The sequence below is a fragment of the Rhinopithecus roxellana genome, chromosome 7 (assembly GCF_007565055.1).
Source record: "Rhinopithecus roxellana isolate Shanxi Qingling chromosome 7, ASM756505v1, whole genome shotgun sequence".
Lineage (NCBI taxonomy): Eukaryota > Metazoa > Chordata > Mammalia > Primates > Cercopithecidae > Rhinopithecus > Rhinopithecus roxellana.
In genome coordinates, this window is record NC_044555.1 from 34,098,111 (window position 1) to 34,116,433 (window position 18,323).

Consider the following 18,323-nt stretch of genomic DNA (forward strand, 5'->3'; position numbering starts at 1 on the left):
ATGGAAGATTTCTAGGGGAGACTGATGGAAATAAAGGAAGTATAAATTTTACAGAGCTGAGCAGTTCACTGCAGAAATCAATAGAATTGCCTTTTTCTCCAAAAATTTTACCCCTAAGCTCTTCCACTACTGGTTCTTTTAGTCCTTCCTTCTATTCCAAATCCTCAAATTGTCCATTTCCTTATTGGGATAATTTTCCTCTGCCCAGATCTGGGTCCTCCACAACACTTAACACTGTCTTCGGTGTTTGGCCATTGTTTTAGCTCCGGTTCCCAAGGAAACAGGCTTTGGGCCACACAGGACACCTCCAGACAGACTATACTGAGAAACCATGCCTGGAACAGTGCATGGGGGAGGAGAAGAGAGGCAATTTACATACCTGGCTCTCACTCTTGGTTCCTTTTCTTATTGCTCAAAATTTACCCCACAGGCACGAGCTCCCCTACACTTCTAGATTGCATCACCTGCCCCTTTGACAGCTGTCTGGGAAGCCAGATCCCACACTTTGAAGTGTAGTGTTTCATACAATCCAAAAGTGGGAGCAGAGGCCAGGCGTGGTGGCTCACGCCTGTAATCCTAGAACTTTGAGAGGCTGAGGCAGGCGGATCATGAGGTCAGGAGTTCAAGACCAGCCTGGCCAGCATGGTGAAACCCCATCTCTATCAACAATACAAAAATTAGCTGGGCATGGTGGTGCATGCCTGTAATCCCAGCTACTCGGGAGGCTGAGGCAAGAGAATCACTTGACCCCGGGAGGCAGAGGTTGCAGTGAGCTGAGATCGCACCACTGCACTTCAGCCTGGGTGACAGCAAGACTCCATCTAAAAAACAAACAAATAAACAAAAGTGGTAGCGGAAGTCAGAAAATCCAGGTATGTAGCTATTTTGCCTGGTTGTACAGGAGCAGCCAAGGGTGAAAATTGAATACTCCGTAATTGGAGTAGCCATCTGTGCTAATTAATTGCCTTTATCTGAAAGAAAAAATAAAACTCACATCTCTATGACAACTGGGTGCTTACAGCTTGGAGCAAGGCACCTAGGCTAAACTCCCCTGCTGACAGGGAGACAAGGACATCATCTTCCTCGATGTTCACATTTCAAAGAGACTGCTTCAATGCCCTGAAGAAAGACATTTCTAGGGGCTGGGCATGGTGGCTCACACCTGTAATCCCAACACTTTGGGAGGCTGAGGCTGGAGGATCACTTGAGGCCTGGAGTTCAAGTTCAAGACATTCCTGGGTTCTAGGGTGGCCAGAGGCTTAGAGATCAAAGGAAGAATTTACAAATACAAATTTTCTCAAGGAAATGCTCTAAGGAAAGTGAAATGGGGAAAGGTCTCTTCTTTCCTTTTGGCAACAGGAAAAACTCAATTTATGTTTAGTTACCCTTACAATTTCCCCCTTCGTTATTCTTTTATAGTAACACTACAATTTTCCAATTATCTCCACTGCTGCTTCTGTCTTTCTCTGGGTAGTTTACAGCCGCCTAGATATCCAACAAGTCCATAGTAAGATTCAAAGCTAAGCAATTATCAGGATTATAATAGAATGACTCTTTTTCTTTTTTTGGGGGGACGGAGTTCAGCTTGTTGCCTAGGTTGGGGTGCAATGGTGCAATGTTGGCTCACTGCAACCTCTGTCTCCCGAGTTCAAGCTGCTCTCCTGCCTCAGCCTCCCGAGTAACTGGGATTACAGGCATGGGCCACCACGCCCAGCTAATTTTGTATTTTTAGTAGAGATGGGGTTTCACCATGTTAGCCAGGCTGGTCTTGAAATCCTCACCCAAGGTGATCAGCCCACCTCGGCCTCCCAAAGTGTTAGGATTACAGACATGAGCCACCGTGCCCTGCCTAGAAAGAATTTTTAAATTCAGTATAAAGCTCACCTTGTCGGAGTGGGGGGAACTTTAAACACATCATACTGGTTAATTGTGTCAAAGTCAAAATAAATTATAGAGACAAATCCCTGAATCAAATGCTCTATTTGGGAATCATAAAATTGCAATTCAGGGCATACACACGGACTAGGGTGGTCTTCAGTATGTCCAACCAACAAAGAGAAGTTGGAAGTTTTATTAGAAAGAAAAATGTTACATATTGTTCTGAAATGAGACTCATTGGCCCTGGAGAAGCTGGTTCATTCGCACAATCAGCTTTCAGGTTCCCTCTTTTGATGAACATCTTTCTTTGAAAACCTCACTGATCAGCCATCTTAAAGTGAGGCTTCATTGTTACTCCATGCCAGGATGGACCTGGGCCGGTTGTCTATGTCCCATGTCAAGGGAAAGGTAAGGGAGTCTATATCAGGGACGTGAGCCACACTTGAACAAAAAAGAGGTCAGAAGGAAAAAAAAAAATTCAGGCAGGTTTGTCTGGAGTTCAGCAACAGTTCCATCTTATTAGTCCCACCTGTATTAGCAATCATCTTGAAGCACCGGGCCAACATAATTTGTTGGCGGAACTGGCTTAACAAATATTAGACCGACAAAAGAATGGAGCTCAGAGATCATAATACAAAACTACTTAGCAATCATTTTATTTTGTATTATTGAGATGGAATCTTGCTCTGTCGCCCAGGTTGGAGTGCAGTGGCACGATCCCGGCTCACTACAACCTCCACCTCCTGGGTTCACATGATTCTACTGCCTCATCCTCCCTAGTAGCTGGGAGGACAGGTGCCCACCACCACTCCATGCTAATTTTTGTATTTTCAGTAGAGACAGGATTTTACCACATTGACGCTAACTGCCCACCTTCACCTCCTGGGTTCAAGCAATTCTCCTGTCTCAGCCTCCTGAGTAGCTGGGATTACAGGTGTCCATCACCACATCCGGCTATTTTTTTTTTTTGTATTTTTTGTAGAGACCAGGTTTCACCATGCTGGCCAGGCTCATCTCGAACTCCTGACCTCAGGTGATCTGCTTGCCTCGGCCTCCCAAAGTGCTGGGATTATAGGCGTGAGCCACCATACCCGGTTCATCCTAGATTTTAGATAAACCCAACGTCAACCAGAAAAATTTTAAATCTACCTATACACTGGAAGCCCCTGCTTCGAGTTGTCCTGCCTTTCTGGACCAAACCAATGTATTTCTTAAATGTGCGGATTGAGTCTCCATAATCTCTATAACACAAGCTGCAACCCGACCTCCTTGGGCAACTCAGAACCTCCTGAGGCCGCGTCATGGGCCATGGTCACTCCTATTTGGCCCAGAATAAATCTCTTCAAATGCCACGAGTTTGACTCATTTCATCAGCAGACTTCAGGAACAGAGCTGGCTGTTTTTAGTAATTTTATGGGAAAAAGTTGAATCTAGTCTATCTATATGTAGATAACAAGAACTTGGCCAGGCGCAGTGGCTCATGCCTGTAATCCCAGTACTTTGGGAGGCTGAGGTGAGTGGATCACAAGGTCAAGAGATCAAGACCATCCTGTCCAACATGGTGAAACCCCATTTCTACTAAAAATACAAAATTAGCTGGGGGGTGGTGTGCACCGGTGGTCTAGCTACTCTGGAGGCGGAGGCAGGAGAATCACTTCAACAGGGGAGGTGCAGGGCAGTGAGCCAAGATCGCGCCATGCACGCCAGCTGGTGACAGAGTGAGTCCTCTCAAATACAAACAAACACAAAACCAAGACCGTGGAAACAACACAGAGAGCTACAAACTAATAACGGGTCTGTTAGAACTTTTAGCAACATAATTTTTCTCTAGACATTGATCACTTAGGAATCTCAGATTAAAAACCTCTTGAGGATAGAAAGTCAAACCAAGGCAGACTTCAGATTTCACCTCGACATCTTAAGCATCGGGCCTGTCAGAAAGTGACCGTTTTTATTTACTCACGTTAAAGCTAAAAACACTGAAGTGAGCCATTCCATGCATTTTGATGAAAGACTTGGAATATAACCAATCATTTATTATTATTTTTTTTCTTTTTGAGACAGGGGTCTGCTCTGTCCCAGGCTGGTGAGCAGTGGCAAGATCTCAGCTCACTGCAGCCTGCACCTCCGGGTTCAACCAATTCTCCTGCCTCGGCTTCCTGAGTAGCCAAGATTACAGGTCTGTGCCACCACGTCTGGCTAAATTTTTTGTATTTTTAGTAGATATGTGGTTTCGCCATGTTGGCCAGGCTGGTCTCAAACTCCTCACCTCAGGTGATCCACCCTCCTCAGCCACATAAAGGACTGGGATTACAGGCTCAAGCCACTGCCGCCCAGACCTATAACCAATGTTTTCAGTTGTATCCCTCTATAAAGACAGAGCAGAGGTGTTTTTTGTTTGTTTGTTTGTTTTGGTTCTTGTTCTTGTGCTTAAAAAATAAAGTGGGCCAGCTTCAATGCCTCACGCCTGTATTCCCAGAATTTGGGAGGCCACTTGAGCCCAGGAGTTCAGGACCAGCCTGGCCAACATAATGAGACCCCCATCTCAAAAACAAAAAACAAAAAACAAACAAACAAACAAAGAAAAAAACAAAGGAAAAGAGAGAGAAAAGAAGAGAAGAGAAGTATAGTTTTATTACTACCTGCATGCAGGGCCTGCCTGAGGTGGTAGGTGTGCTGGGCCCAGGGGATGTGTGGGCTGTGAGGAGATGGTGATGGCGAGGCTGGAAGGAAATGGGGTGGCTTGGAAACCAGGCCCAGGGGATCCTCAGACCCCCTTCTTGGAATGGGCAGCATTGAGAAAGAGTCATGGGAAGCCACAGTCATGCCATCCATCAGATGCAGAAATTCTTGGAAATCTAGTTGCCCATCACTAGTGAGGTCCAGTTTCTTCATCATGTGGTCAAAGACACTGGGGTCCTTCTGGTTCTTTGTGAAGGCATCCAGTTCTGTATTCATGAAGCTTGGGAACTCCATCTTGGGCTGATTGCTGTTGTAACTATCCTTTCAAGCCTACTTCTGGAAAATAGCAATCAGGGGACTTGATGCACTGCTCTGTCTCTGTAGGGCTGGAGATTTTCGCCATGTTGGAGTTGACTGAGGCATCAAGAGCAGGTTTTTACTGGACCTGTGTAAATAACCATATTGCCATAAGAATGTTTACAAATAGTTTTTGAATTCTGGAGGAATTGAGTAGAAAGAAAAACTGAACACTTCCATCTTAGTTACAAAAGTATACTTTATCAAATTGTTGTAAACTACAGATAGTTTAACAGATAAAATTTTCTCTTTTTTTTTTTCATCGTTTTGAGAAAGGGTTGTGCTCTGTTGCACAGGTTGGAGTGTAGTGGTGCAAACACGGCTCCCTGCAATCTCTGCCTCCTGGCTCAACTGATCATCCCACCTCGGCCTCCCAAGTAGCTGGGACCACAGGCATGCGCTACCATGCCCAGCTAAGTTTTGTATTTTTTGTAGAGACAGGGTTTTGCCATGTTGCCCAGAGTGGTCTTGAACTTCTAGACTCAAGCGATCCTCCATCTTGGCCTTCCAAAGTGAGCCACCACATTCCACCAGAAAATATTCTTATATGTGGAAAACAAAACATTTAAGTAAAAACAAAGTTTTTTATTTCTTAATTTTTTTTTTTTTAGAAACGGGTCGCCTATGTTTGCCAGGTTGGTCTTGAACTCCTGCACTCAAGGGATCCTCCTGTTCTTAGCCTCCCAAAGTGCTGGGATTACAGGTGTGAGCCACTGCTCCCAGCCCAAGACCAAATAAGTTTTAAATAAAGGTCAAAAATACATTAGCTTTATCAGTTATTTAGCCTCATGTAATTAATTTTTTGTTCTGCCTTGATCTTGTTGATCAGTTGCCTGAACCCATCAGTTTCTGTTCGAGTTTTGAAAAAAAATTATTTAGTTCATTGATCTGAAATTTATTAGAAATCTATATTCAACAGTAATTGTTAGAATCTTTTTTATGACTCTGATTCTATATGCCTTTAGAGAAGAATCAGCACTGTAGGTGAAAAAAAACAGAATGATGATGATTGGTTCAAGCCAGGGAATCCCAGCACTTTGGGATGCCGAGGCAGGCGGATGACTTGATGGCCAGGAATTCAAGACCAGCTGAGCACATGGTAAAACCTCTTCTCTATTAAAGGACAAAACATTAGCTGTGCGTGGTGGCCTGCGCCTGTGATCCAGGTATTCTGAGTAATGAGAATTGCTTGAACCCAGAAGACAGAGGTTGCGGTGAGCCGAGATCACGCCGTTGCACTCCAGCCTTGGTGAAAGAGAGACTCCGTCTCAAAAGAAAAACAAAACAAACAAAACCCCTAGGCTCAACAGAAAGGAATGCCTGGGTTAAGATAAAGGATTGTGGAGACACAAGTTCATATAAGCAGAGGAAGCCTTCAGGTTCTAGGCTTCAGAGAGAATAGGTTGTAACATGTTTCTTGTCAGACTTCAAGTCTGTGGTGATGTTGATGTCAGAGAGGTATAATAAGGCATGTCTGACCCCCCGTTTCCTGTCGTGGCCTGAGACCATTCTCAGGTTAATTTAAAAGAGCCTGGCTGAGGAGGAAGTCCATTCAGATGGTTGCGGGGTAGCGGGGGTTAGGATTTTATTAGGGATTTACAAGTCCTATACGATAAAAGTGCATAATTTTAAAGAACAAGTCTCATGCCTGGTGTATGGACCACACAAAAAGTTCACCAAAGTGTCCAATGCCATAACCAGAGACATTCGAACGACAAATACGCCTGAGGAGATTATATTTCCACACTGTAGACAGCTTTTCCCAAGACGTCAGAATGAGTCTTCATATCTGAGACTCTTACCCGCTTAACGTCTACATGTTTCACTTGACAGAATCTGACCCCCAAATCCTTTCCTTCACCTAGTGGTCCCTTTATAGAGTTGGCACTCCTGCTTAATTCAACCCAGTCCCAAAATGCTACACAAAGACTACAAGAGCCTCATTCAGTTCCTCCATAGTCTTTGACTTGTTTAGCTGTTGGCCCTAGGCTTGCGATCTGGTTCAAAACCATTGTACAAACTAAATTTATTGTACTATTGCTAATTACAGCTGGGTGCAGTGGCTCATTCCTGTAATCCCAGCACTTTGGGATGCCAAGGTGGGCAGATCACTTGAGGTCAGGAGTTCGGACCAGCCTGGTCAACATGGGTGAAACCCCATCTCTATTAAAAGGACAAAATAATTAGCTGTGTGCTGTGGCCTGTGCTGGGGTCCCAGCTACTCCAGGCAGGAAAATTGCTTGAACCCAGGAGATGGAGTTTGCAGTGAGCCGAGATCGTGCCATTGCACTCCAGCCCTGGGGTGACAGAGAGACACACTGTCTCAAAACAAAAACAAAACAAAACAAAACAATATCCCAGGATCAACAGAAGGAATGCCAGAGTTAAGATAAAGGATTGTGGAGACCCAGTTCTTATTTCAGAGGAAGACTTCAGGTACTAGGCTACAGGAGGAGAGAATAGGTTGTAACATGTTTCTTTTTTTCTTTTTTTTTTTTTTTTCATCAGAAGGAGTCTCACTCTGTTGCCCAGGCTGGAGTGCAGTGGTGTGATCTCAGCTCACTGCAACCTCCGCCTCCAGGGTTCAAGTGATTCGCCTGTCTCAGCCTCCTGAGTAACTGGGATTACAGGCACCTGCCACCGCACCTGGCTAATTTTTGTATTTTTAGTAGAGATGAGGTGTCAACATATTGGTCAGGCTGGTCTCGAACTCTTGACTTCAGGTGATCCACCTGCCTTGGCCTCCCAAAGTGCTAGGATTACAGTTGTGAGCCACCGTGCCTGGCTGTAATACGTTTCTTATCAGACTTCAAGTCTGTGTTGATGTTGATGCCAGAGAGGTATAATGAGGCATGTCTGACCCCCACTTCCTGTCATGGCCTGAACCGTCTCTTAGGTTAAATTTTAAAAGAGCCCTGGCTTAGGAAGAAGTACATTCAGATGGTTGGGGGCAGGGGGCTTAGGATTTTATTTTTGATTTACAAGTCCTATAAAACAAAAGTGCATAAATTTTAAACAACAAGTCTCGTGCCTGATGTATGGACCACACAAAAGTTCACCAAACTGTCTGATGCCATAATCAGAGACATTAGAACGACAAATCAGGGTGAGGAGATGATATTCCACAATGTAAACAGCTTTTGCGAAGACATCAGAATAAGTCTTCGTATCATAATGAGACGCTTACCCCCTGAATGTCTACATTTTTCACTTGACAGAACCTGACCCCCAAATCCTTTGATTCACCTAGTGGTCCCTTTTATAGAGCTGGTACTCTGCTTTCATTCAACCCAGTCCTAAAATGCTACACAAAGACTACAAGAGGCCTCATTCACTTCCCCCATAGTCTTTTGATTTGTTTAGCTGGTGGCCTCTAGGCTTGGGATCTTGGTTCAAAACCATTGTACAAACTAAATTTATTATACTATTGCTAATTATAGCGGGGTGCAGTGGCTCACGTTGGTAATCCCAGCATTTTGGGATGCCAAGGAGGGCGGATCACTTGAGGACAGGAGTTCAAGACAAGCCTGGCCAACATGGTGAAATCCTGTCTCTACTAAAGAGACAAAATTAGCCGGGTGTGGTGGTGGGCTCCTGTAGTCCCAACTACTTGGGAGTCTGAGACAGGAAAATCGCTTGAACCAGGGAGGTGGAGGTTGCAGTGAGCAACCTTGCTCACTGCACTGGCTGGATCGCAGCACTGCACTCCAGCCTGGGCGACAGAGCGAGACTCCATCTTAGAAAACAAAAACAGGGCCGGGCGCCGGTGGCTCAGGCCTGTAATCCCAGCACTTTGGGAGGCCGAGATGGGCGGATCACAAGGTCAGGAGACCGAGACCATCCTGGCTAACACGGTGAAACCCGTCTCTACTAAAACAAAAAAAAAATACAAAAAACTAGCCGGGCGAGGTGGCGGGCGTCTGTAGTCCCAGCTACTCGGGAGGCTGAGGCAGGAAAATGGGTAAACCCGGGAGTGGAGCTTGCAGTGAGCCAAGATGTGGCCACTGCACTCCAGCCTGGGCGATAGAGTGAGACTCCGTCTCAAAAAAAAAAAAAGAAAGAAAACAAAACAAAAACTTAATACATACAGTTAAGAACCTTTCTTAAAATGCGAAATCTCTGTTGTTATAGACTGATTGTTTAAAAGGTAAAGAAAAACAGATCAACATGTTAAGAAAACCTATTTCAAACCTAGAGGAGCAGACTCGCCCTGCTTCAGTGCACCTTTGACACTAATGTTCAATTTTTAGAAAAACTGATAAACAATTTCTTTTCAATTCCAACCAATCTCATCATATATAAGACTCCCTTCCGAAGGCTCATCCTTCATAAACCCTCAGCAACTTGCCTAGACATTCCATCATTTTTTTTACCTTCAGTCTTAGCCGTATAAATTTTCATTTTCATATTGGACTCCATTCCAAGTACCATCCAAGCCAGATCCTGTTTAACTTCTGAGATTAGACAAGATTTGGCGCATTCTGGGTGGTATGGCCATAAACTATTTTTTATATTAAAACAATCAATCATTTTATTTTAGGATAAAAATGTATTATCACTCAGATCACGCAAAATTTTGTCAGATAAAAATTATTTTTTGTACATTTTATATATAGAATTACATATACTAAGAACTTTTAATTTTTAGTAACCTTAATTTTTGGTAAAACCTAGGAAGTAGTTTGGAATTGTTATATATTAACATCTCATGAATATTTTATAATCTTTAAAAATATTTTTATAGAACAGTTTTCCATGTGGAACAGGGCATTTTATTAACAGATCCAAATACCCTTTGTCTTTTGTAAAACTTGAAGGCCAGGAACAAACTTGTATTTATGTTCAGTGATTTGTATCCCTTGTTTTCTTAGTTGGAAATGATCCCGGCATTTAGTGAGTACCTATTACTTAATCTAACATAACATAACTTTAATATTTCATCTTCATATGGTAAGAGCAAGAGAAAAAAAGATTTCAAATTACATGAAAAGTTCACTTATAAACATGTATCTCACATTTACCTCATTATTCATTTTAACAGTTATACCTAGATTACTTATGAAAACTGCCATATTAAACAAAGTCAGTTGGCCAGGTGCGGTGACTCACGTCTGTAATCCCAGCACTTTGGGAGGCCGAGGCGGGCAGATCACTTGAGCTCAGGAGTTCAAGACCAGCCTGGCTAACTGGGTGAAACCACGTCTCTACTAAAAAATACAAAAGTTATCCAGGCATAGTGGCGCACGCCTATAATTCCAGTTACTTGGGAGGATGATGCACTAGAATCACTTGAGCCTGGGAGGTGAAGGTTGCAGTGAGCCCAGGTCACACCACTACACTGCAGCCTGGGCGACAGAGTGAAACACTTTCTCAAAAAAGAAGAAAAGAGAAAAGAAAAGAAAAGAAAAGAAAAGAGAGAAAAGAAAAGAAGAGAAGAGAAAAGAAAAGAGAAAAAAGACAAGACAAGAAAAGAAAGGAAAAGAGGAGGTTTCATAACCAGGAAAGAGAGAAAGACCCTTCCTAACAAATCCCAAATGAAACCGAACTCAACCCCCAGCAAATGGCAGTTTGATCCAAGACAGATTCACTAGGGGGGAAAGAGGCAACCAGAAAAACAAAAGGTTCAAGGGGGCCAGGTGTGCAGACTTCATGCCATAGTTCCAGAAGTCATTGGTATCTCCAAGGTGAGTCAGCTTCGGACCCCATTTCTGACATCACAAATACCAAAGTCAAAGACTATGGAGATGAGTCTCTTTTTTAACTACAATATTAAGGACGTTATAATATGTTTGTTTTTGCTTTAAGACAGGGTCTCACTCTGTCGCCCACCCTGGAGTGCAGTGGCACAATCTCGCCTCACTGCAACCTCGGCCTCCCCTACTCAGCTTCTGGAATAGCTGGGATTACAGGCATGCAACACCACATCCAGCTAATTTTTTGTATTTTTGGTAGAGACAGGGTTTTACCACGTTGTCCAGGCTGGTCACGAACCTCTGGGCTCAAGTGATCCGCCGGCCTCAGCCTCCCAAAGGGCTGGGATTACAGGCATGAACTACCACGCCCGGCCATGAATCTCTAAACATTTTATTTGAGAATCATAGAATTGTAATCTGAGGCATACACACAAATTGGCTGGTCTTTGGTATGTCCAAAGAACAAAGAGCAAGTTGAGAGTTTTATTAGAAACAGAAATGTTACCTATATTTTTTAAAGCAAGTCCATTGGCACCAGAGAAGCTTTCAGGAGCTGGCAAACTCTGACTGGTGAGTGCAGACAATAGGTAAAACAAGCCTTAGAGTCATTGCAGGTTGTTTCAGCATTTACACAGTAAAAGTGGTCTTAGGGTGGCAGCAGGCCATTTCAGCCACCAGCCTTGAGGAAAATTGAATTCTTGGGGCAGGTACAATGTGCCCTGAGTGCTTTTTCCCCTGGCCACCCAACTCTGGCATAGCTGTGTATGTCAAGAATGACTCAATTCAGGTGGGTTGTGGTGGAGCACGCCTGAAATCCCAGCGCTTTGGGAGGCCAAGGCAGGCGGATGGCTTGAGGTCAGGAGTTCCAGATCAGCCTGGTCAACGTGGCAAAACTCTGTCTCTAGTGAAAAAAAAAAACAAAATTAGTGGGGTGTGGTGGTGCATGACTGTAGTCCCAGCTACTCGGGAGGCTGAGGCAGGAGAATTGCTTCAACCCTGGAAGCCAAGGTTTCAGTGAGCCGAGATCACGCAGCGCACTTCAGCCTGGGTGACACAGCGAGACTTCATTTAAAAAAACAAAAACAAAAACCAAAAAAACATGACTCAATTCACATAATAAACTTTCACAGTGGTTAGAGTCCCGCTTAGCAATGCACAAAAATTCTCCTTTGTGATCCATTCATTATACTGCTGTTGACTTTATTGCTTATGCTTTCAGACAGAGACACTCTCCTTTGACCAAACTCGAGTGGGGCTCCTCTGAGTCCTGTTTCTGACTAGGTCCCAACCTCAGGCTCTGTCCTTCATCCAGGGACTCTGCCCATTTGGCCTGTTTCAGCAAAAATCCTGTCAAGTCAGTTTAGCCAGAATCCCCCTGCCCCTGAGGTTTCCTCCAAGTACTTTCCCATCTTCTGACCGCCCCTCCCACCCACGCCCCGCCCCTGCTCCTACTCCTTGACTGCAAATCCCCACTTGTCCTTGGTGGAGTTGAAGTCGTTCCTAATATCACGATCCCACCGCAAGACCCCATTGCAGTGGTCCCTGTACCTATCACAGTAGCCCCCCTCTGAGTAAAATCGTCCTTATGATCTTTTTTTTATTTTCAGAGACAAAGTCTCACTCTGTCACTCAGGCTGGAGTGCAGTGACCCAATCCTAGCTCACTGCAGCCTCAAACTCCAGGGCCCAAACAATCTTCCTGCCCCAGCCTCCCAACTAGCTGGGACTACAGGTACGTACCACCAAATCCAGCTATTTTTTAAAAAATTATTTACAGACCCAGAACTTGATATGCCGGTCCAATTTTTGTATTTTTTATAGAGATGGGGTTCCGCCATGTTGCCCAGGCTGGTCTTGAGCTCCTGGGCTCAACCAATCCTCTTGCCTCGGGCTCCCAAAGTGCTGGGATTACAGGCATGAGCCACTGCAGCTGACCCTTCCTTACAGTCTTTAATAAGTGCAATACATACTTGTTTGCTTTAACATTTCCCTGTGTCTTCAATCTCCTGAAGTGTTATATGCCTGACATTGCCTTGCTCCACCCAATATAAAAATTCCTTTCTTTTGCTGAGCGCAGTGGCTTACCCCTACAATCCCAGCACATTAGGAGGCCAAGGCAGGCAGATCACCTCAGGTCAGGAGTTCGAGATCATCCTGGACAACATGGCGAGACCCTATCTCTACTAAAAGTACAAAAAATAGCCGGGTGTGGTGCTGTGTGCCTGAAGCCCCAGCTACTCAGGTGGCTGAGGAGGAGAATCGCTTGAAACTGGGAGGTAGAGGCTGCAGTGAGCCGAGATCATGCCACTGCACTCCAGCCTGGGTGACAAAGCAAGACTCTGTCTCCAAAAAAAAGAAAAAAAAAAATTCCTTTCGTTCAACACTTTGGAGTTATTATACCATTGTATCCTTGCCTCCAGTGTGGTGTTTGAGAGCTCTGATGAAGTTTTAAATATTTTTCCTTTGTAAGTAACCTGCTATTTCTCTCAGATCATTTAAAAAATATTTTTTCTTTGTCTTTCACAATTTTTCATTTCACTGTTCCTGTGTGTGTGTGTGTGTATGATGATCCCTTTAAATCTTAAGACATTTGTCTAAATCTGAGAACTTCTCATTCATTACGTTTTTAAGTACGCTCTCCTTTTTAATGACTATATTCTTTTCTTATAAGGCTATTAGATGTGTTTCGACATTTATTCTTCTATCCTCCTTATTAATTAACTTTTCTTTCATTTACTTTATCTCTATCCATTACCGATTACTTTTATGAATTCTTTAGACTCCTTTCCTCAGCTCAGTAATTGCTTTTTCAACTATATCCGTTTTAATATCCAACCCATTCCACTGAATTATGTATTTGAGCAGTTAATATTTTCATATCCAATCTATCCAATAGGTTTTCTTTTTATTTATTTATTTGAGACAGAGTCTTGCTCTTTCGCCCAGGCTGGAGTGCAGTGACTCAATCTTGGCTCACTGCACCTCTGCCTCCTAAGTCCAAGCAATTCTATTACCTCAGCCCCTTGAGTACCTGGGACCACAGGCATGTGACACTATGCCAGGCAAATTTTTGTATTTTAGTAGAAACGGGGTTTCACCATTTTGGCCAGGCTGGTCTCGAACTCCTGACCTCAGGTGAGCTGCCCACCTCAGCCTCTCAAAGTGCTTGGATTACATGCGTGAGTCACAGTGCCCGGCCATTTTTTTTTTGTAAAGGCACTTTCACTATTGTTGCCCAGACCGAAGTGCAATAGTGTGATCTCACCTCACTGCAACCTCTGCCTCCGGGTTCAAGTGATTCTCCTGCCCCAGCCTCCTGAGTAGCTGGGGTTACAGGTGTGCACCACCACACCGGGCTAATTTTTTTATGTTCAGTAGAGATTGGGTTTCATCATGTTGACTAGGCTGGTCTCAAACTCCTGACCTCAGGTGATCTGCCTGCCTTGGCCTCCCAAAGTGCTGGGATTAAAGGCGTGAGCCATAGCGCCAGGCCTAGTCTTTCTATTGTCTACCTCTGGAACCTCCTTCCTTTTCTTTTTTCTTTTCTTTTTTTTTTTTTGAGATGGAGTCTCGATGTGTTGCCCAGTTTGGAGTGCAGTGGTACGATCTCGGCTCACTGCAACCTCCACCTCCCAGGTCCATGTGATCCTCCTGCCTCAGCACCGCTAGTAGCTAGAATTACAGACATGCACCACCCTGCCCGGCTAATTTTTGTATTTTTAGTAGAGACGGGATTTTACCACATTGGCCAGGCTGGTCTCAAACTCATGACCTCAGGTGATCTGCCCACCTCGGCCTCCCAAAATGCTGGGATTACAGGCGTGAGCCACCGCGCCTGGCCTATCTCTGGAATTTCTATTGGATGAACATTGAAACTTCTGGGATCTATTCTCCATTTCCTTTATTATTTTCCTTTCATACTTTCTATTTCATGATCCTTTTCTGCTATACGGTGAAGTAGTGCCATGCCAGAACACATTGTTTCATTGGGTTGTTCCAGTTTCTCTTATTGATATGCAAAACCTTTGTTGTATATTAGAGATGGTTACTGTTAATTTATTACAGATGCTTCACCATTTTCCCCAAAAGTTGCCTTTTTAAACAGTTGTTTATGGCGTCTTTTGAATTAGGTGATACTTTAATTTTTGCATCTTTATGTCAGATTCATTGTTCATAGCCTTGGTGTAATGTCAGGAAGTGCCTATGCCAACTCAAGATGTCTTACACTGCAATATTTTCCTAAATTTTCATCTAGTTCTTTATGACTTCACGTTTTCACGTTTAAGTCACTGAATTTTTAGAATTTATTTTTTTAAGTAGTTTAAAGTAAGGATTTAATCTTCGTTTTTTCAAATGGATAGACACTTGTCAAGCAATCATTTATTATACAACCCATCATCTTTTGCCCCTATTTGGAAATGCATGCTGAAATTTGCATATAGATTAGTCTGTTTCTTAACTTTCTCTTTTGTTTCACTAATAAATATTTCCATGTGTTTTCATTTCTGATTGCTGCTGTAACAAATTTTCAATAGCTTAGACAATGCTGGGCTGGGTGCAGTGGCTTACCCCTATAATCCCAGCATATTGGGAGGCCAAGACAGGCAGATCATCTCACATCAGGAGTTTGAGACCAGCCTGGCCAACATGGCAAAATCCCGTCTCTACTTAAAATACAAATATTAGCCGGTGTGGTGGCGCATACCTGTAATCCCAGCTACTTGGGAGGCTGAGAGAGGAGAATCACTTGAACCTGGGAGGTGGAAGTTACAGTGAGCCGAGATCACCCCATTGCGCTCCAGCTTGGGCAACACAAGTCAGACTGCATCTCTCTCTCTCTCTCTCTGCGTATATATGTGTATATATATATATGACAATATTTGAAAAAGAAGAATAAGGTGGGAAGAATGGCTCTACCATATTTCAATACTTCTAATACAGCTATAGGAATCAAGATTGTGTAGTACTGGGAGAAGAATAGACACATAGATCACTGGAACAAAATAGAGAACCTAGAAATAGCCTCACACTGATTTTTTACAAAGAGACAAAAAGAAGGAAGGATCGTCTACTTAACAAATGGTGCTGGAGTAGTTGCAGAGCCATAGGCCGATAAAAACATGACCTAATCTTCATACCTTTATACAAAAAAGTAACTCAAGTGGATAATAGATTTAAATCTAAAATAAAAAACTAAAAAAAAAACTTTTACAAGAAAGCATAGGAGAAACATCTGACATCTAGGGCATAGTGAACGGTTCAAAAAGCATAATCCATAAGGAAAACAAATAAATTAGATTTCACCCAATTTAAAACTTGTGCTCGGCAAGAAACTGACTTCTGGCTTGGCCAGAAGTCCATAATCTCGAAGTCGTAGACACACCTTCCAAGCATCGCAATCTTTGGTTTCTTTAATAACAATAACATTTAATAATTCTTTCCTCCTGGGCACAGTGGCTCACACCTGTAATCCCAACACTTTGGGAGACTGAGGCAGGTGCATCACCTGAGGTTAGAAGTTCGAGACCAGCCTGGCCAAGATGGTCAAACCCCGTCTCTACTAAAAATACAAAAATTAACTGGGACTAGGGGCACATGCCTGTAATCCCAGCTACTCAGGAGGCTGAGGCAGGAGAATCGCTCGAATCCAGGAGGCTGTTGCCCAGGCTGTGGTGCAGTGTGTGTGATCATGGCTCACTGCAACCCCTCTGCCTCGTGGGTTCAAGCGATACACCAGCGGTGGCCTCCAAAACTGCTGGAATTACAAGCATGAGCCACTGTGTCTGGCCCAGATTTCTTAAGTTACTACAGAGTTTCTAGGAAAAATCCCATACCTGAAAATGTTAGAAACTGACAGGAAGGGTTTGAGATTGCCATCTGCTTGTTGCAGATGAGGTTGCAGTGAGCCAAGATCATGCCATTGCACTCCAGCCTGGGCAACCAGAGGGAACTTCTGACTCCAAAACATAATAAATACATAAAATAATTCTTTACCTCTTACAGCAGTTACAACATCAGAAGGTAGATTTATGCGTTCATTTCTCAAGATAACACCAATTTTTTTCTGAATTTTCAGCAAGGTTTTCTTCTTCTAAAACCTCAAGGGCTATGATGGCCACTCGGCAGCCTAGTGGATTGCCACCCTATCTGGACCCATGTTCCCCTGCCTTAATGGTCAGTATTATGTCATCATCCCACAGCACCGCAGACACAGAGTATCAGCCCCTAGAAAGGGCCTTTCCAAGGAGGACTACATCAGGTCTGACATTTTCATGATCAACAACCAGCCGTCTACCAGTTCTGGTCAGTCCTACCTGTATTTCATCAGCAATGAAGAACCAAGCTGAGAGCGCGAGGTGGGATGAAGATAAGTTAAAATACCACAAAGCTTACTGTTCTTATGGAGATTCAGCTGCTCTTTCTTTCTTTCCCTTTCTTTCTTTCTTTCTTTCTTTCTTTCTTTCTTTCTTTCTTTCTTTCTTTCTTTCTTTCTTTCTTTCTTTCTGTATTTAATTTTTTTTTTTTTGACAGTCTTCCTCTGTCGCCCAAGCTGGAGTGCAGTGGTGTGATCTCAGCTCAAAGCAACCTCCGCTTCCTGGGTTCAAATCATTGAGTGAGCCCAGGATGTCAAGAGCAGCCTGGGAAACATAGCAAAAGGCAGAATGGTGCATGCCTGTAGTCCCAAAAGCTGAGGCGGGTGTATCACTTGAGCCCAGGAGGTAGAGAATAGCCTGGACAACATAGCAAAACTGTCTCTACTAGAAAAATTAAACATATTAGTGGAGGCGGGGTGGTGTGAGCCTGTAGTCCCGAGGCTAAGGCAGGAGGATTGCTCGAGCCCAGGAGGTCGAGGCCAGCCTGGCCAACATAGCAAAACCCCATTTCTACCAAGAAAAAAACAACAAAATAATAGCGTTAGTAGGGTGGTTCACATTTGTAGTTCTGAGGCCTAGGTGGGAGTATTGCTTGAGCCCAGGACGTCAATACCAGCCTGGCCAACATAGCGAAAGCCTGTCTCTAAATAAATAAATAAATAAATAAATAAATAAATAAATAAATAAATAAATGTGAACAGGGCAGAATGGCACATGCCTGTAGTCCTGAGGTCAAGGTGGAAGCATCGCTTTAGCCCAGGAGGTTGAGGGCCAGCCTGTGCAACATAGTGAAACCTGGTTTCTACCAAAAAAAAAAGCCTCGGCAGGGTGGTGCATGCCTGTAGTCTCAAGGCCGCTACAGGAGACAGGAGGATCACTTGAGTCCAGATGTTGAGGCCAGCCTTGCCAACATAGCGAAACTGTCTGTATTAAAAAAATCAAAAAACAAAAAATATTAGTGGGAGTGGGGTGGTTCGTGCCTGTAGTCCTGAGACTGAGGCGGGAGGATTGGCCAAGGCAGATGTAACCAATACCACAATCACATCCCATAAGTAAATACATTTTCCTCTCTCCAGGGCTACAGGTAAAGGATGATAATTGTGCGCACCACACTTAGATTCCCTTTCAAAAATGTAATCAGAGGTTGGAGGGCCTTGGGCTGTTTTTTCAGTTGTAACAGATGTAGAAGCCACTGAAGAATGAACGCCACGACTAAGTACAGCAAAGCTCTGCAAATGTGCTAGTTTGGTAAACATTGTGTCTTTCAAGTAGAAAAATCACAGATCGACTATTTTTTCCTTCCCACGGTTCAGACTAGAATATAGATGTTTAACTCAAGA

At 43.7% G+C, this 18,323-nt stretch overlaps 1 pseudogene; it reads right to left on the reverse strand.

Moving 5' to 3' along the window:
* Nucleotides 1–18,239, reverse strand: part of LOC115898756 — a 79,882-nt pseudogene extending 61,643 nt beyond the window's left edge.
* Nucleotides 18,240–18,323: the final 84 nt, after the last annotated feature.